Raw genomic sequence first — 18,787 nt, 5'->3', positions numbered from 1 at the left:
ATGATAATACTTTAGGAAGATAATAGATATACTAATCAGCAGGCCATAATTTATGATTCTTTGCTAGTTACATATCTCGTGAAGCTCTCCCTGTGATAAACAGCAGCACTTCTTCAGAGCAGGAATAACAACACGTTCCTGTGTTGTAGATCCCAGGAGGTTTCGGTGCTCCTGTAGACAGCAGACAGAAATAAAAGGAAGTTTCTCCTTTTTACCTCGTATAATCCCACTGGAAAGTGAAACGTGTGCTGAGAGTTGATACTGACTTCTTCTAGGTCACCTCCCTGAAGAGGCCCCGGGGCAGGCACTGTCGTAACAGTTCTTGGACAGGAGTCTGACGGCCCCCAAAGGAGGTGGAGGGTTTCTGCAACAGGCTACTGGTGGAACAGGGCGCTACTGTCTAGCCCCAGGAGACTAGTGAGGAGGGCCCCGAGGAACCTGCATCCTTTTCCTTAACTCTTTCAGAGGGTACGGCATACACCCAGATTGGAGTTAAAGGTAAACTCAGTGCTGTGTAGCTTGTGGTTGTTTTTGAAAAATGAGCAGCTACAAGAAAGCAACACCACGTATGGCTTAATAGGCCTTAGCTTTTTGGAACTTGAATTTGGATGTAGATAACGTGAATGGTTTTGAAGCTGTATATCATTAGGAACTCTTTGGAAACCGCAAAACCTTTTTAATGGTCCACTCTATCAATTTTCTGCTCTTCTAAGGAAGTTTTTCTTATTCATGACTCATTTTGCTCTTTGGCTAACACTGAGGCAAATGTAGTGACAATTTAGTTTTCTTCTTCCTCTGAAAACTTGTACATGTTTTCTGCCTCGGGTTGTGTCCACTTGGATGCCTGGAGAATGTTGACAAATGAAAGGTTAGGCTAGCCTGTTGATGCATATTTGCTTGGGCTTTAAAAATCAAAAAGGTTCCTTGGCTTCCTCGGAGAAGCGTTCTGCTTGATGGCCCAGAATTCTGATCCAGTAAAAACGACATGTTCCAGCCATCCTTCACACAGACCTTAAGTGAAATTAATGAGATCACTCTACAATTACGCTTTGTGTTTTATTTTCACTTTCTAGGTCTGTATGAGCTGTTGGCTGTTGTGCGAGGCCAGCTGGGGCCACATGTGGACAGCCAGGAAGACCTGACCTTTCTCTGGGATATGTTTGGTGAGAAAAGCCTGCATTCACTGGTAAAGGTAAAACCATGCTGATGTCAGATTCTCTTGGTGGGAAAACATACAGAAAAATATTTTGAGCGCCGTCTCATAAACCAGAGATCAAATTGTTGCCTTCTGCAAGGCAGAACAAAACAGCCTTGTTCCACTTCCCTGACGGGCATGGAAGTTGTTAAAGATTCTACCAAAAATACCTAGATGATTTCCTTTCATGGTAGTGATCTGGCTGTGTGCACTAATGAAGCCAACGTGTGCCTGCCCTTGTTTAGAAGAAGAATATGAAATAATAGCAGGAAGGTTTAGGCTCCTTATGGACAACATTCATGAGCTGGAATTTAACTTGAGTAAATGAATGGCCACAAAAAAATTAGAAAGAATATATTTTCTGAGGTTAAGGATGGCAGCAGTTCGTAGCCACATTAATTTAAAATAATTGCCTTTCCACACAAATCTTAAGATAATTTGCTCCAACTCTCTGAAGAAAGTCCATGGTATTTTGATAGGGATTGCATTAAATGTGTAAATTGCCCTAGGTAGCATTGATATTTTCACTATATTAATTCTTCCAATCCATGACCATGGAGTATTTTTCCATCTCTTTGTGTCTTCCTCAATTTCTTTCAGAAGTGTTCTGTAGTTTTCAGGGTATAGATCCTTCAACTCTTTGGTTAGGTTTATTCCTAGGTATCTTATGCTTTTGGGTGCAATTGTCAATGGGATTGACTCCTTAATTTCTCTTTCTTCAGTCTCATTGTTAGTGTATAGAAATGCCACTGACTTCTGGGCATTGATTTTGTATCCTGCCACACTGCCGAATTGCTGTATGAGTTCCAGCAATCTTGGGGTGGAGTCTTTTGGGTTTTCTATGTAGAGTATCATGTCATCTGCGAAGAGGGAGAGTTTGACTTCTTCTTTGCCAATGTGAATGCCTTTTATTTCTTTTTGTTGCTTGATTGCTGAGGCTGGGACTTCTAGTACTATGTTGAATAGCAGTGGTGAGAGCGGACATCCCTGTCTTGTTCTTGATCTTAGGGGAAAGGCTCCCAGTGTTTCCCCATTGAGAATGATATTTGCTGTGGACTTTTCGTAGGTGGCTTTTAAAATGCTGAGGCATGTTCTCTCTATCCCTACACTCTGAAGAGTTTTGATCAGGAATGGATGCTGTATTTTGTCAAATGCTTTCTCTGCATGTATTGAGAGGATCATATGGTTCTTGGTTTTTCCTTGCTGATATGATCAATCACATTGATTGCTTTACGAGTGTTGAACCAGCCTTACATCCAGGGGATGAATCCCACTTGGTCATGGTGAATCATCTTCTTAATGTATTGTTGGATCCTAGTGGCTAATATCTTGTTGAGAATTTTTGCATCTGTGTTCATCAGGGATATTGGTCTATAATTCTCCTTTTTGGTGGGGTCTTTGTCTGGTTTTGGAATTAAGGTGATGCAGGCCTCATAGAACGAGTTTGGAAGTACTGCATCTCTTTCTATCTTTCCGAACAGCTTTAGTAGAATAGGTGTGGTTTCTTCTTTAAACATTTGATAGAATTCCCCTGGGAAGCCATCTGGCCCTGGACTTTTGTGTCTTGGGAGGTTTTTGATGACTGCTTCAATTTACTCCCTGGTTATTGGCCTGTTCAGGAAACAACAAATGCTGAAGAGGATGTGGAGAAAGGGGAACCCTCTTGCACTATTGGTGGGAATGTCAATTGGGGCAGCCACTCTGGAAAACTGTGTGGAGGTTTCTCAAATAGTTAAAAATAGATCTGCCCTACATACGACCCAGCAATTGCACTGCTGGGGATTTACTCTGAAGATACAGATTCAGTGAAATGCAGGACACCTGCACCCCGATGTTTATAGCAGCAATGTCCACAATAGCCAAACTGTGGAAGGAGCCTCGGTGTCCATCGAAAGATGAATGGATAAAGAAGATGTGGTCTATGTATACAATGGAATATTACTCAGCCATTAGAAATGACAAGTACCCACCATTTGCTTCTATGTGGATGAAATTGGAGGGTATTATGCTGAGTGAAATAAGTCAGTCGGAGAAGGACAACCATTATGTGGTCTCATTCATTTGGGGAATGTAAAAAATAGTGAAAGGGAATAAAGGGGAAAGGAGAAAAAATGAGTGGGAAATATCAGAAAGGGAGACAGACCATCAGAGACTCCTAACTCTGGGAAACGAACAAGGGGTGGGTGTGACTGGGTGATGGGCACTGAGAGGGGCACCTGATGGGATGAGCATTGGGTGTTATGCTATATGGTGGCAAATTGAACTCCAATAAAAAATAATAAAGAAAAAAAAGAAAACAAAATTACCGTTGACAAGGTCAACTGAAATTTGACAAGTTCCCTTTTTTTTTTTTGCACACAATGCCATTGAAATGATATTTTGTGTATAAATACATGCAAGCTCAAAACGAAGAAAAAGAGTCTGGAGCTGGTTCTTGGTAAATGGTCGGCCACCAGAGATGAGATCTTGCCACACAGCAATGCTGGGAGTGATCAGAACTCTTAAAATAGTAAAATGAGATCAAGAAGCTTAGTTTTGCTTCTGGAAATATGAATTGCATTTTTTTTTCATTTAACTCAAGCTGAAAAAAAAATTGTGAGTCTTACTTGAGTCTGTAGGAAATTGATACCTGTGGTGCCTTAGCCCTATCTGCACCAAAACCAAACTCAGGTGAATAGGTTATGGTTGTCTTGTCATGAGAGAAGGATGTTACTGATGTATATATAGTATTTGAAAATCAGCCACTTCCGATGTGCTTTTGCTTCACAGGATAGAAGAAATCTTAGTCCATTTTTTTTCCCGTCAAATTTGCTGAAATTTGCCTGCCTCAAGCAGTAGCAACTCTCAAGAAATGAAAAAGTTGAGATGTGGCATTTTCCTAACAATACATGTAAAGAGTAGAGTGCTTGCTTTAGTTTTTATGGAATTGCCACAATATCTTTGTGTATCGTTGTGTTCATCAGCACCCCCTTAATCATTAAACAGACATGCCCAAAACAGTGCATGCACGTGTGTCTCTATTTAGTTGTAATGTGGCCACTGTCTGTTTCCTTCCTATAAAATGGAAATTATAATGTTTGTTAACAAGGTGGTTTTGAGTTTCAAATACAATAGTGAAGAACTCCTTTCTTTGATAGTTACATAGGTTAGGCAAATACAGGCAGGCATTTAGTATTAAATTATAGCACGTGAAAGGCCAAAAAGTAGTGACAGGTGGTTGTTATTTCTACTGAAAAAAAAAAAAAAAACACACCAATTTTTTTTTTTTTTAAAGTCTTAGTTACACTAGCTCATGAGTTTTAAGCTTGGTGATTTTTCAAAGTAAATGTGACTAGTAAGTGGTGATGAAGCAAAGTTACTAATAACCTGGTTTTAGAAAAACAGTGAATAAACAAATTGATGTTGCTAGCATTTAAGTGGCACAGTAGCATGTGTACTATTACAAGGATCTTTCTGTAATTGCTATAAAATGTTCTTTTAAAGTAAAGTTTACTGTGCCCCTCTAGTCCATTCTCTGTTTCTTACTAGCTGCCCCCACTCCCAGCCTCTATCACACGCAAACCTCAAGTGTGTCTTTGGACCCATTGTGTTCATTTTCAAGTATGTCAACAAGAGAGAGAAAGAGAGCCACACGTGAGCATACGCGAGAATGTGCACAAGTGCTAGAAGGGGCAGAGGGAGATGGAGAGAGAAACTTTAGCAGACTCCCCACAGAGTGGGAGTCCCCACTGACTCTGAGATCAGGACCTGAGCCCAAACCAGGAGTCAGAGCGTAACCAACTGAGCCACCCAGGGGCCCAGGCAGAGCCCTCTTCTTGATTGGCTTTGACTTTATTTGAACATGGTAGGAGCCACTATATTGAAAGGGTTAAAGCAGCAGAATGACGACATCAGACTGTTTTTTGTTGTTGTTGTTTTAGAAGTAAAATTTAGTTGCTACGGAGATGGGATGGGCCTGGAGATTTCCAGGTCAAGACGATGGCAATGAAGCCGTGGTGAGGGAAGGAAGGTGATTTTTGTTTTGAGAAAGGGAGTTGGATGCTCAGCCTACCCTCACCAGCAGGGTGATGTTTCTCAACTTCTTGAAACTCCTCCCCCGTGTTGGTTAAACCTCAGCTCCTAGAACCACACCCACTAATCCAACCACCAGATTGTTGATGCCAGGCCATCCGGGGTTGAGAGAGGGCTCCAGAGACCTGCACAAGCCCTGACATAACACTTCTTACATATTTGAATATCTTCTCATAAGAAAGGTGATTTTAGTTTTATGTTCATTTGCTATTTGGCAGTTAACCAAGTAGAACTTGCTACTGTGTAGTTGGATGCCTGGATCTTGAATTGAGGATAATTAGTAAGTTGTAGGGTGGAGGTAATAGACTTGGGAGTCAGGTTGCCAGATAAAATACAAGGCATCCAGTTTTTTTTGTTTTTGTTTTTGTTTTTTTCAAGGCATCCAGTTTAATTTGAACTTAAGAGAAACTAATTTATTCATTTTTTAGTGGACGTATGAACTGTGCTGTTTTTTTTATATTTCCTTTTGTGAAGTCTTGCAACTCTGATTGGGGTGTCATCAACATTTAGATAGTAAGACTCTTTGTAACACTTTATTGAGACATATATCAGACAGTTTACCCATTTCAAGTATATATGCAAGGATGTGAAGTATATGCACAAAGTGATGCAGCCACCTCCACGATTCTAGAATAATTTCATCTCCTCCCCCAAAACCCCTGTCTCCCTGTCTCATGTAGCTGTCTACCCCTAACCCTTCATCCTCTGACCCTTCCTCACTCCATCCAGCCCTATGCAACCACTAATCTACTTTCTGTTTCTATTTACCTGTTCTGGACAATTCATGTAAATGGAATCATATGGTGGGTAGATTTGTTTGCGATCGGCTCCTGTCACTTAGCTTAACCCACACGATAACACGTAGCAATACTTCATACCTTTTTATGGCCCAGTAGTATTTATGGATATACCAGCTTTGTTAATCTCTTTATCTAGCTTTGGACATTTGGGTCGTTTCTACCTATTGCCTATGATGAATAATGCTGCTAAGAATCTTCACATAGAGGGGCTGCACCTGGCCTTATGGGCTGAGAAGAAAAGCCAAGGTGATCACAGTAATGAATGCTGTGGAAGAAAACCAGGGGTCTCAGAAGGTGGAGGAGGCCAGCCCTCCTGCAGTGCAGCAGCCCACCAAACCTGCATCCCCCACTGTGGCCACCACACCTGAGCCCGTGGGGTCAGATGCTGGGGACAAGAGCACCACCAAAGCAGCCAACGATGAGCCGGAGTAGGAGGACGGCCAGGGCTTTGGCATTGGGGAGCTGGTGTCTGGTGTGGGGGAAACTTCAGGGCTTCTCCTGGTGGCCAGGCCGCATTGTGTATTGGTGGATGATGGGCCGGAGCCGAGCAGCTGAAGGCACCCGCTGGGTCATGTGGTTTGGAGATGGCAAGTTCTTGGTGGTGTGTGTTGAGAAGTTGATGTCGCTGAGCTCCTTCTGCAGTGCTTTCCACCAGGCCACCTACAACAAGCAGCCCATGTACCGCAAAGCCATCTGTGAAGTCCTGCAGGTGGCCAGTAGCCGCCCGGGGAAGTTGTTCCCGGTGTGCCACGACAGTGATGAGAGTGACACTGCCAAGGCCATGCAGGTGCAGAACAAACAGATGATCTAGTGGGCTCTCGGAGGGTTCCAGCCTTCTGGTCCCAAGGGCCTGGAGCCACCCGAAGAAGAGAAGGACCCCTACAAAGAAGTTTACACAGACATGTGGGTCAAACCTGAGGCAGCTGCCTATGCACCACCCCCACCAGCCAAAAAGCCCCGAAAGAGCACAACTGCGAAGCTTAAGGTCAAGGAGATCGTTGATGAACACACAAGAGAGCAGCTGGTGTACGAAGTGCGGCTGAAGTGCCGGAACATCGAGGACATTTGCATCTCTTGAGGGAGCCTCAACGTTACCCTGGAACACCCTCTCTTTGTTGGAGAAATGTGCCAAAACTGTAAGAACTGCTTCCTGGAGTGTGCACACCAGCACGGTGATGACAGCTACCAGTCCTACCACACCATTTGCTGTGGCGGGGGGCGGGAGGCGGGTGCGAGGTGCTCACGTGTGTGGGAACAATAACTGCTGCAGGTGCTTTTGTGTGGAGTGTGTGGATCTCTTAGTGGGCCCCGGGGGCTGCCCAGGCAGCCATCAAAGAGGACCCCTGGAACTGCTACATGTGTGGGCACAAGGGCACCTACGGGCTACTGCGGCGGCGGGACGACTGCCCCTCACGGCTCCAGATGTTCTTCGCCAATAACCATGACCAGGAATTTGACCCTCCGAAGGTTTACCTACCTGTCCCAGCTGAGAAGAGGAAGCCCATCCGGGTGCTGTCTCTATTTGATGGAATTGCTACAGGGCTCCTGGTGCTGAAGGACTTGGGGATTCAGGTGGACTGCTACATCGCCTCCTAGGTGTGCGAGGACTTCACCACGGTGGGCATGGTATGGCACCAGGGGAAGATCATGTATTTCGGGGATGTCTGCAGCGTCACGCAGAAGCATATCCAGGAGAGGGGCCCGTTCGGTCTGGTGATTGGGGGCAGTCCTTGCAACGATCTCTCCATTGTCAATCCTGCCTGTAAAGGACTCTACGAGGGCACTGGCTGGCTCTTCTTTGAGTTCTACGTCCTGTTGCATGACGCGCAGCCCAAGGAGGGAGATGACCGCCCCTTCTTCCGGCTCTTTGAGAATGTGGTGGCCATGGGTATTAGTGACAAGAGGGACATCTCGTGATTTCTCGAGTCCAACCCTGTGATGATTAATGCCAAAGAAGTGTCAGCTGCACACAGGGCCCACTACTTCTGGAGGAACCTTCCTGATATGAACAGGAGGCCATTGGCATCCACTGTGAATGATAAGCTGGAGCTGCAGGAGTGTCTGGAGCACGGCAGGATAGCCAAGTTCAGCAAAGTGAGGACCATTACTACTAGGTCGAACTCCATAAAGCAGGGCAAAGACCAGCATTTCCCCGTCTTCATGAATGAGAAAGAGGACATCTTATGGTGCACTGAAATGGAAAGGGTGTTTGGCTTCCCTGTCCACTATACCGATGTCTCCAAAATGAGCCGCTTGGCGACACGGAGACTGCTGGGCTGGTCGTGGAGCGTGCCGGTCATCCGCCACCTCTTCGCTCCGCTGAAGGAATATTTTGCTTGTGTGTAAGGGACATGAGGGCAGACTGAGGTAGTGACACAAAGTTAAACAAACAAACAAAAAAACCACAAAACACAACAACATAAGGATGGAGAGAAGTATCCGCACCCAGAAGAGAAAAAGGGAATTTAAAATAAAAACCAGAGGCGGCAGAAGTACCAGAGGGCTTTGCCTTGCACAAAGGGTTGGACGTCATCTCCTGATTTTTCAGTGTTAATTTTCAGTCCTATTTAAAACCGAATCCAAGCTCCCTCCCATCCCCCCCCCCCTTTTTTTGGTCAAACCTTTTGTTTTCTACCCTTTTCAGAGGGGTTTTCTCTTCGTTTGGGTTTTTGTTTCTTACTGTGATTGAAATAAGAGGGTTTATTGCAGCAAAAACCAGTAACAGGAAATAATAATACTTTGCAGAGGAAGGACAGGAGGAAAAAAAAAAAAGGAAATTCTACAGAAATCTATATATTGGAGGTTTTTTTTCTAACTATATATCTTTTTTTGTTGTCTTTAGCCTGATCAGATAGGAGCACAAGCAGGGGGCGGAAAATAGTGAATCTCAGTGGCAGAATTTCCTTCCAGCTGCTGAGCTGTCTTGCCAGCACTATTCCTGGTCATGCAGAACAGAGCCCAAAGAGCAGCAGGGAGACAGATCACACAAGACCCTTTTATACAGTATTTCAGGTGCCTACCACACAGGAAACCTTGAAGAAGATCAGTTTCTAGAAGCCACTGTTACCTCTACCAGTTTACATATATATGACAGATATGATGTATATATATAGTACTGTTAACTACTGTACAACCTGACTCCATAATGGTGCTTTAAAACAGTGAGATGAGTAAAAACATCAGCTTCCACGTTGCCTTATGTGCAAAGGGTTTTAACTTGGATGGGGAAGGGAGGCAGCTTGAAGGTGAATCGTTGCCATGGCAGGCTTTCCCCCTGGTGTTTAACAAGGTGAAGGAGGAGAATTTGGGACCCACGTACTCCCACTTCTCCCTGCCAAAAACGGGTGAGAGGTGAGACGGGGTGGGTCGGACCGTGGAGGGCTGAGAGTGAGATTCATCCAGGCTCATGCAATAACCTTTCGATTTTTTTTTTTTTTCCAATAAAAGGAGACTCCCTCGGCAAGATGGCAGGATAAAGGGGTCTTCATTCCCAATTTCTCACATTAGCCGATTCAAGGGCTCCTTGTGGTGGGATCAGAAATTATCCAGAGTGTGGGAAAGTGACCGTTAAAAACCCAACCTGGAGGGATCCCTGGGTGGCGCAGCAGTTTGGCGCCTGCCTTTGGCCCAGGGCGCGATCCTGGAGACCCGGGATCGAATCCCACGTCGGGTTCCCGGGGCATGGAGCCTGCTTCTCCCTCTGCCTATGTCTCTGCCTCTCTCTCTCTCTCTGTGACTATCATAAATAAATAAAAATTTAAAAAAAAAAAAACAAAACCCAACCTGGAGCAAAAAAAAAAAAAAAAAAAAAAAAAGAATCTTCACATACAGGTATTTATGTGGGCATATTTTCATTTTTCGGGGCTATGTATGTAGGAGTGGAATTGCTGGGTTAAATGCTAAGTCTGAAAAAAAAAATGCTAAGTCTGTGTTTAACATTTAAAAGAACCAGCAGTTTCCCAAGGTGGCTCCACTATTTTGTATTCTCACCAGCAGTGTGTGAGGCTTCTGATTTCTGTATGCTTGCCAACCCTATTTTTTTTAAAAAAGATTTTATTTATTTGAGAGAGCAAGAGAGCAAGCAGGGAGGTGGGCAGTGGTGAGGGAGAGGGGCAGAGAGGAAATCTCAGGCCGACTCCTTGTGAACACAGACCCTGATTTGGGGCTCAGTCTTACACGATACCATGACTTGAGTCAAAATCAAGAGTCGGCTGTTTAACCAACTGAGCCACTGAAGTGCCCCACCAACACTTGTTTTAGCTAACACTTGCTTTTATTTGACTTGTTGATTCTCACCTTTCTAGAAGGTGGGATATGATACCTCCTTGTTGCTGTGGTTTGCATTTCCCTGATGACTGATGAAGTTCAATATCTTTTTGTGTGTTTATTGGCTATTTTTGTATCATCTTTGCAGAAATGTCTATTTGGATTCTTTGCACAGTTTTTTTTTTTTCTCATTAGATACCTTTGAAATAGTAGACTTCTTTTTAGAACAGTCTTAGATTTACAGAAGTGTCTTTCCCATTTTTTGCCTATTTTTAACGGAGTTGTGTTTTTCCCTCATCACTGAGTATTAACAGTTGTCTTTTTTGGATACGCGTCTTTTATTAGATACGTGTTCTGCAAATGTTTTTTTTTTCCAGTCTGTGGCTTGTTTCTTCATTCTCTGAATGGTTTCTTTCACAAAACAGAAGTTTTTAATTTTAATAATGTCCAACCTCACAATTTCTCTTTCATACATTGGGCTTTTGGAATTGCATGGAAAAACTCATTGCCATGCTCAAAGTCACCCAGATTTTCTCCTCCATTGTCTTCTAGGAATTGTACAGATTTGTCTTTATATTTAGTTCTGTGATCTAATTTGAGTTCATTTTTGTGAAAAGGGTTAAGTTCTATGCCTAGATTCAAAGATTTCTGCATGTGAATATCCAGTTGTCTAGCATCAGTATTTGAAAAGACTGGCCTTTCTTCACTGAATCGTCTTTGCTCCTCTGCCAAAGACCAGTTGACTGTATTTGTGTGGGTTTTATTCTGGGCTCTGTTAAGTTCTACAGATCTGTTTTTCTGTTCTTTGACCAATACTGCTGTGTCTTTATTACTGAAGCTTTATAGGAAATCTTGAAATTGGTTGGTGTCAGTCCTTTGACTTTGTTTTTCTCAATATTGTGTCAGCTATTCTGGGTTTTTTGCCTACTCATATAAAATTGAGAATGAGTTTGTCATATGTACGTGATAACTTGCTAGGATTTGGGTTGGGGTTGTGTTGTATATATAAATCAAGTTGGGAAGAACTGACATCTTAATCATATTATGTATTCTTGTCCATAAACATTGAATTTATTTATAGAGATCACCTTTGATTTCTTTCAACTGAGTTTTTAAAAATATTTATTCATGAGAGAGACAGCACAGAGAGAGAGAGAGAGAGAGAGAGAGAGGCAGAGACACAGGCAGAAGGAGAAGCAGGGAGCCTGATGTGCGACTTGATCCCGGGTCTCGAGTATCAGACCCTGGGCTGAAGGCAGCGCTAAACCACTGAGCCACCCGGGCTCCTTATCATCTGAGTTTTATAGAATTGAGATTCTGTACACTTTTTGTTAGGTTTATACCTGGGTTTTGTTTTGGGCACTAATGTAAATGGTATTTTGTTTTGATTTCAAATTCCCATTGTTCAATGGCAGTGTGAACAATGCTGTCTTGGGCAGACCCACCATGCTGATAGCTCTCTGTGGCCTGAAGCCTTCTGGAGCACAGGTCCCTCTCATATTCTTTCTTTTTGCCTGGTCACACCCTTAAGTACACCCATGAATGTCCCTCATCTGCTCTAGAGATAGGATTATGATTTTCAAGCATTTCCTCCTGGGTGGGCTCCCAGCAGTTACCCGCCAGCTTCTTGGGCCCCAAAACAGGTCTTACTGGAGGTGGGGTTGTGGAGATCTACCAATCTTTCAGCCTCCCAAGACATACTTCTGTCCATAAGTCCCCTTAAGGAGCCATTTCTCATCAAGCTGGTCTTGTCAGCCTTTCTCTCCTCTCTTTCATAGAACACAGGTATATAGGAAAGTAATTGATGTTTGTACATGAAGTTTGCATCCTGAATCATTGCTATAATCACTTACTAGTTCCCAGAGTTTTTTTGTTGTTTCTTTAGGATTTTCTACATACATAGTCTTGTTGTCTGTGAACAAAGGCAGTTTTACCTCTTCCTTCCCCATATGTAAAGCTTTTCTTTTTCCGTCTTAGGCGATTAGCTAGGATTTCTTCTTAAATACTGAATATTTACTAGTGGTAAGAGGGGAACATCCTTGCCTTGTTAACTGATCTTGGAAAGGATCTAGTTTTTCACCATTAAGTAGGTTTGCTCTAGGTATTTTATACATATTGCTTATCAAGTTGAGGAAGTCCCCTCTATTCCCAGTTTGGTGATAACTTTTATCATGAATACATGTTGGATTTTTCTTAATAATTGTTTTGCATCTGTTGATATCAAATAGATATTTTTTATCTTGTTGGAGTGATGGTTTACACTAATACTTCTGCATATTATACCAGGCTGTGCATTCCTGGAAAAAAAAAATGGTTTTGGTATAGCATCCATATTAAGAAGTACAGCCTCTGTTTTATTTTCTCTGAAAGAGTTTGAGAATTGGTATAATTTTTTTTCTTATTTTTGCCAGTGAAGCCGTCAGGGCTCAGTGCTTACTGTTTAGGAAGGTTACTAATTATTGATTTAATTTCTCTTTTAGGTATAGGCCTATTTAGATCACCTGTCTCTCTTTGTGTAGGAGTTTTTGTTACTTGTGTCTTTTATGGAATTGGTGCATGTCATGTTAAGTCCTCAAATTTGAGGGCATAGGATTATTGTTACCTTTAATTTTTAATCTCCATGGGATCCATAGCGACAACTCTTCTTTCATTTCTGATATTAGTAATTTGTCTCTTTTCTCATTTTTTCTTGGCTAGCCTGGCTGTAGGTTTACCAATTTTATGAATCATTTTAAAGAACCAGCTTTTGGTTTCGTTGTTTTTTCCCAATTGTTTTCCTCTCTCTCTCTCCTTCCTTCCTTCCTTCCTTCCTTCCTTCCTTCCTTCCTTCCTTCCTTCCTTCCTTCCTTCCTTCCTTTTCTTCCTTTTCTTCCTTTTCTTCCTTTTCTTCCTTCCTTTTCTTCCTTCCCTCTTGATTTTATGTATTTATTCATGAGAGACACAGAGAGTGAGAGGCAGAGACATAGGCAGAGAGAGAAGCAGGCTCCATGCAGGGAGCTGGATGTGGGACTGGATTCCAGGAATCCAAGATATCGTGCACCCAACTGCTGAGCCATCTGGGTGTCTTGGTGTGTGTTTGTTTGTTTGTTTGTTTGTTTGTTTCTTTCTTTCTTTCTTCTTTCTTTTTCTTTCTCTCTCTCTCTTTTTCTCTTTCTTTCTCTCTCTCTTTCTCTTTCTTTCTCTCTCTCTCTCCTTTCTCTTTCTCTCTTTCTCTTCTTTTCTCCCCTTCCCTTCCCTCCCCTTTCCCCTTCCCTTCCCTCCCCTTCCCCCTTCCCTTCCCCCTTCCCTCTCAGAAAGAGAGAGAGAATGAGCAGAGGAGGAGGAGAGGAAGAGAGAGAGAGAGAGAGAGAATCTCAAGCAGACTCACCTGCTGAGTGTAGAGCCTGACTCAGGGCTCAATCTTTGACCCTGAGATTATGACCTGAGCCAAATCCAAGAGTCAGATGCTTATCCGATTGAGCCACCTAGGTGCCATGTTTGCCTGTTTCAATTCCACAGATTTCTATTTTATTCTTCCTTTTCTTCTCCTGGCTCTTCTTGCTCTTGTTTCCTAAGGTAGAAGCTTAAGTTACTGATTTTAGTTCTCTCTCTCTCTCTCTTTTTAACATATGCCTTCAATGCTGAAATTTTCCTCTAACCACTCCTTTGCAGCATTCCACAGATTTGGATAAGTTGTATTTTCATTTAGTTCAGAATATTTAAAAATTTCTCTCAATACCTCCGCTTGAACTCATTTATTTAATTTCCAAATGTATAGAGATTCTCCTGCTGTATTTCTCTTGCTGACTTAACTCCATGTGGTCTAAGCTAATGGTGTGTGATTTCCATTCTTTTAGATAGTTACGGTGTGTTTTATGGCCCAGAATGTGGTCTGTCTGGTTCTGTGTGAGTTTGCGAAGACTGTGTGTACTGCTATGTTAGATGAAGTGTTAGAACAGTTGGTGCTGTTGTGTTCAACTGTATCCGCACTGATTTTCTGCCTAGTGGTCTGTCAATTATTGCGTAGAAGGCTATAGAAGTTTCTAAGGGTGCTAGTGTGTTTCTCCATGACTCCTTGGACGTTATCAGTTCTGCCTCACGTATTTTGACCCTCTCCTGTTAGGCACATACATACACAGTAAGGAGTGTTCTGTGTTCTCAGAGAATTGATCCCTTTTTCACTATGTAATACTTTCTTTTATCCCTGAGTATTTTCCTCATTCTGCCATTGCCTTGTCTGAAATTGATAATGGGTTCTTCAGCTTTCTTTGGGGGTGGTGTAGGCCTGGTTTCTTTCTCCCTTCCTTTACTTCTCTTCTACCTGTGTGCTTATATTTAAAGTAGGTATCTTGTAGACAGCATATAGTTGGATCTTCTTTTTATCTGCTCTCGCAGTCTCTGGTTTGATTGCTTGCTTGATTTTATTTATTTGGTCATGAAAGACACAGAAGGAGAGACAGAGACCTAGGCAGAGGGGAACCAAGCTCCCACTGAGCAGGGGGCCTGATGCGGGATTCGATCCCAAAACCCCAGGATTACGACCTGAGTGGAAGGCAGATGTTCAACCACTGAGACATCCAGGCACTTCCAGTCTCTAGTTTTAATTGGCATATTTAGACCATCCACATTTTAGGTAATTGTTGATGTAGTTGGGTTAATATTCACCATGTTTGCAACTGATTTCCACTCATTACAGTTGTTCTTTTTTATATTTTTTTATCACCTCTTTCTCTTCCGTCTCTGCTTTTAGTTTAACATTTTATGGGATTCCATTCTTTCTTAGCATATCCGTATACTTTTTTCTTTTTAAAGATTTTAGTTTTGAGAGAGAAAGAGAGAGAAGGAGCAGGGGGAGGGGCAGAGAGAGAAGGAGAATCAGACTTCCCACTGAGCCCAATGCAGGGCTCTATTGCAGGATGTAGGGGTCATGACGTGAGCTGAAGGTAGACGCTTGAACCAACCAAAGCCCCAGACAACCCTGTCCATATTCTTCTTTAAAAGAATTTTTTTTTGTGCTTGCCCTACAGTTTGTTATATTCATTTATAACTAATCCAGGTCCACTCTGAAATAACAGTACACTTTGTAATGCAGGTAGTGCAGGTGCTTTATAGGAGAATATATTCAATTCAATGCACCTGCAGGTAATGCAGATGCCTTATAAGAGAATATATTCAATTCCTTTTTTCCCCATCCTTTATAACATTGCTTTAATTGATTTCACTTCCTCATATTCCTTGAGAACTCAGCACACTTCTTTTAATACTTTTGGCCAGACAAGTCTGCTGAGCGGTAAATTCCTTGGTTTTTTTTTTTTAGTGTTTTGTTTTTATTTCTTTTCACTTTTGAAGTACAATTTCACCAGCTACAGAATTCTTAGGTGGTGGGTTTTTCTTTTTAACCTTTTTTACCCGCACCCTCTCTGTTCTTGCTTGCATGATCTCTGATGAGGTGTCTGATGTATTTCTTATCCTTGTCCTCTGTAGATAAGGTGCTTTTTTTCTCCCGTCTGGCCCTTTTCAGTATCTTCATCCTTGGTTTTTGCTGTTTGAGTATTAGTGCAAGATGTAGATCTTTTTGGCATTTATTCTGTTTGGTGTTCTCTGAGCTTCCTGGGTATGTGGTCTGGTGTTTTATCATTAATATTGGAGAATTTTCAGCTATTATTACTTTGAATATTTCTTCTCCTTCCTCTCTTTGTTCTCCTTCTGGTGTTTTAAAACATCATGTGTTTACAACAATACTTTTTGTATTGTTCCACAGTTATTGGATATTTTGTTCCTTTTTGCATGTCACTTTTGGGAATTTCCATGAACATATTTTTGATCTTACTGATTTTTCCCTTGGCCACGTCCAATCCACTGATGAGCACATCAAAGGCAGCCTTCATTTCTGTTACACTGTTCTTGGTTTCTCTCATTTCACCTTCATTCTCTCTGAGTTTCCATCTCTCGTTAGCATATTAATCCACTAAGGCATTAGCGTATTCATCATACTTATTTTAATCTCCGTATTTCTCCTGCTTCCATAAATCTGTGTCATATCTGAGTCTGATTCTTATGATTGCTTTATCTCTTCAAACTGTGCTTCTTTCTTATCATGTCTTGTAATTATTTTTGTTGAAAGTTGGATATAGTTATTGGGTAATAGGAACTGATATAATCTGGCTTTTAGTGTGAGCTTTTATGTTAAGCCAGCTAGAGGTTAGGTTGTGTTGAATGTTTGCTATAGCTGTCAATTGTCAGAGGCTTCAGAAATCTTCACGTCTCTCCCGTTCCCTGCCTCCTTCTCTGGCTCTTTAAGGAACTCTCTTGAGGTCTTTGATGTGCATCTCTCAGCTATGACCACTGTGGTTTCACTGGTGCCCCGCCCCGTTGGTGGGGAGTTGTTCTGTAATCTTGATGGTTAAGTGTCCGTTATTTAGTGGGCCTGAGTCTTAGGCTCTGCTGACTCCTATAAGCATTTCTTAGCCTCCTTTTTCCCCCTTCCTTCCTTAGTTGGTCAGGAAGACTAGCAGGGGCTGGAGTTAACCTCACTGCTCTTTCCCCAGGTCCAATAGGGCTCTATTTAAAGCTGCTTCTCTCAGAGGGCAGGCCTCGGTTTTGGAAAAAGCTCTTATGTATTTCAAAATGGTTGTTTCTCTATTCTCCTATTGCAAACCCAAGGGGATTTTTCTCCCGTCTTCACTATGAGAATTTGGTGCGAGGAACGTGCAGGGGCCTCCTCTAGGACTGGGGCTCAGGAGGTTTTTGACTCTCAGACTTCCACATTCAGTCACCATCAATTCATCAGAGTTACCATTTTTGTTTTCCTACAAGCTTCTGGCTTCACCAGCTTCTGCTTTCCTAAGCTGATCTTGGCCATGCATCTCTCTATTCCTCTGTTTTTTCTGATTTCCAAGTGGCAGTTTGCTCTGTGACTTTCATTCTCCCTAATGATCTGAGCTGAAACCAAAAGTCTCCCTTTACCTAGTTTTATCTTTTGGTTCTTTTTTTTTTTTTAAGATTTATTTATTTATTTATTTATTTATTTATTTATTTATTTATTTATTTATTTATTTATTTATTTATTTATTTATTTATTTATGATAGACACAGAGAGTGTGAGAGAGAGAGAGAGAGAGAGGCAGAGACACAGGAGGAGGGAGAAGCAGGCTCCATGGCGGGAGCCCAGTGTGGGACTCGATCCTGGGACTCCCGGATCGCTCCCTGGGCCAAAAGCAGGCACCGAACCGCTGAACCACCCAGGCATCCCCTTATCATTTGGTTCTTATTTTTATTGCTGATTCATAAAGAGTTCGTTGTGTATTTTGAATACCAACTCCCTGCCAAATTATATTTGTAATTGGAAATACTCAGTTTCTCCTTTGGAAAAGATAGCCTGGAATCTTGTTTTTAATGAAACACACGAAGCTGTGGACAGGGTAGTTGACCAGTGGGAGGAAGATACGATGGATAATTAGTTTATTTTAAATCTCGATATTCATGTGAATTTGTGAAGATTTTAATACTTGTGATTTAGGTAGAATTTTAAAAGTGGAAGTCTTCTTTGTCTGAGTCTACAAGTAAGTCTTGAACAGATGCTCAGAAGGTAACTTATTAACAAGAATATATTTATATTTATATTTCCAAGCTGGAAACATTAGAAAATGAAAGACCAATTTGAAGTTTATGTGTGATCTTCATCTTTCAGTAATTCCAATTTTCTTAGTAATTAGCACCATGAGTCTTGCTTGGAAAGGAGTTATTTCCAAGATAATTGATACAGTCAAGCTATTAAAGAGTGAGAGAGAGAGAGAGAGAGAGGGAGAGAGAAAGAGAGATCATGTTTTGAGCAGTGGTTTTATAAACTTATTTTCTGCGCAAGCCTTTGGTTTCCTCTTTTATTTGAATCTAGAAGCAACAAGAAGCAAAGTAGTGGTGGAGGGAAGGTGAGATTTACATTAGTGGTAAGTCAGATTCAAAGCTGAAAGAATATTTTATGATTCTTGGGGGGGTACAGGGCTTGTTAGGAACAAATTGTACTGTTCGAGAGGAGAGAGGTGGTGTTAGGTTCAGAGAGTAACCCCGTGCGGGTGGTTATGTTACTTGCCTCTGCAGTCCTGTTTGCCTTGGTGAGAGGAAAGGGAAAAGATAGCCAGATGTTGCGAATGATCCATGGCCACCTGGTCTGACAGAGTGGAGACCTGGGCATCAGCAGCTGGTAATGCTCCTTGGCCAATCCAGGGTAATTGTTGAGCCAGCTCTGTTGTAGGAAGTAGACAACGTTATTTCTTACATTATAGTTGACATTTTTTTCCGGCACAGAAACAGGTAAAGTCTGCCGAAGATAGGAATTCCTGAGACCCTGAGTGAACAGTTGCCTTTGTAATTCACACTCTCAAGACAGAGGCCATATGTAGCCCTTCTTAAAGATCTGCGTGGGACTGGGGCTGAGTGATTAGGAGCCAGGTTGTCATTGAAAATGCTTAGTTTCTCT

General features: G+C 42.1%; 1 protein-coding gene and 1 pseudogene across 3 annotated transcripts in view; both read left to right on the top strand.

Moving 5' to 3' along the window:
• The window catches only part of LOC140615870 (ankyrin repeat domain-containing protein 26-like), a 185,417-nt gene that overhangs the window by 6,185 nt on the left and 160,445 nt on the right, over window positions 1-18,787 (top strand). For 2 of the 3 annotated variants that reach the window (XM_072795925.1, XM_072795926.1), the window contains exon 3: window positions 1,074-1,192. The gene's annotated coding sequence lies outside the window, so the exon portion shown is untranslated. Of the gene's footprint in view, window positions 1-275; window positions 499-1,073; window positions 1,193-18,787 lie in introns of those variants that run through there. The other variant, XM_072795927.1, reaches the window with a different exon arrangement.
• On the top strand, window positions 6,307-8,832 carry LOC140615872 (DNA (cytosine-5)-methyltransferase 3A pseudogene; annotated as a pseudogene).

Source organism: Canis lupus, chromosome 24, assembly GCF_048164855.1.
Source record: "Canis lupus baileyi chromosome 24, mCanLup2.hap1, whole genome shotgun sequence".
Lineage (NCBI taxonomy): Eukaryota > Metazoa > Chordata > Mammalia > Carnivora > Canidae > Canis > Canis lupus.
This window is presented reverse-complemented; position numbering and strand designations above follow the sequence as displayed.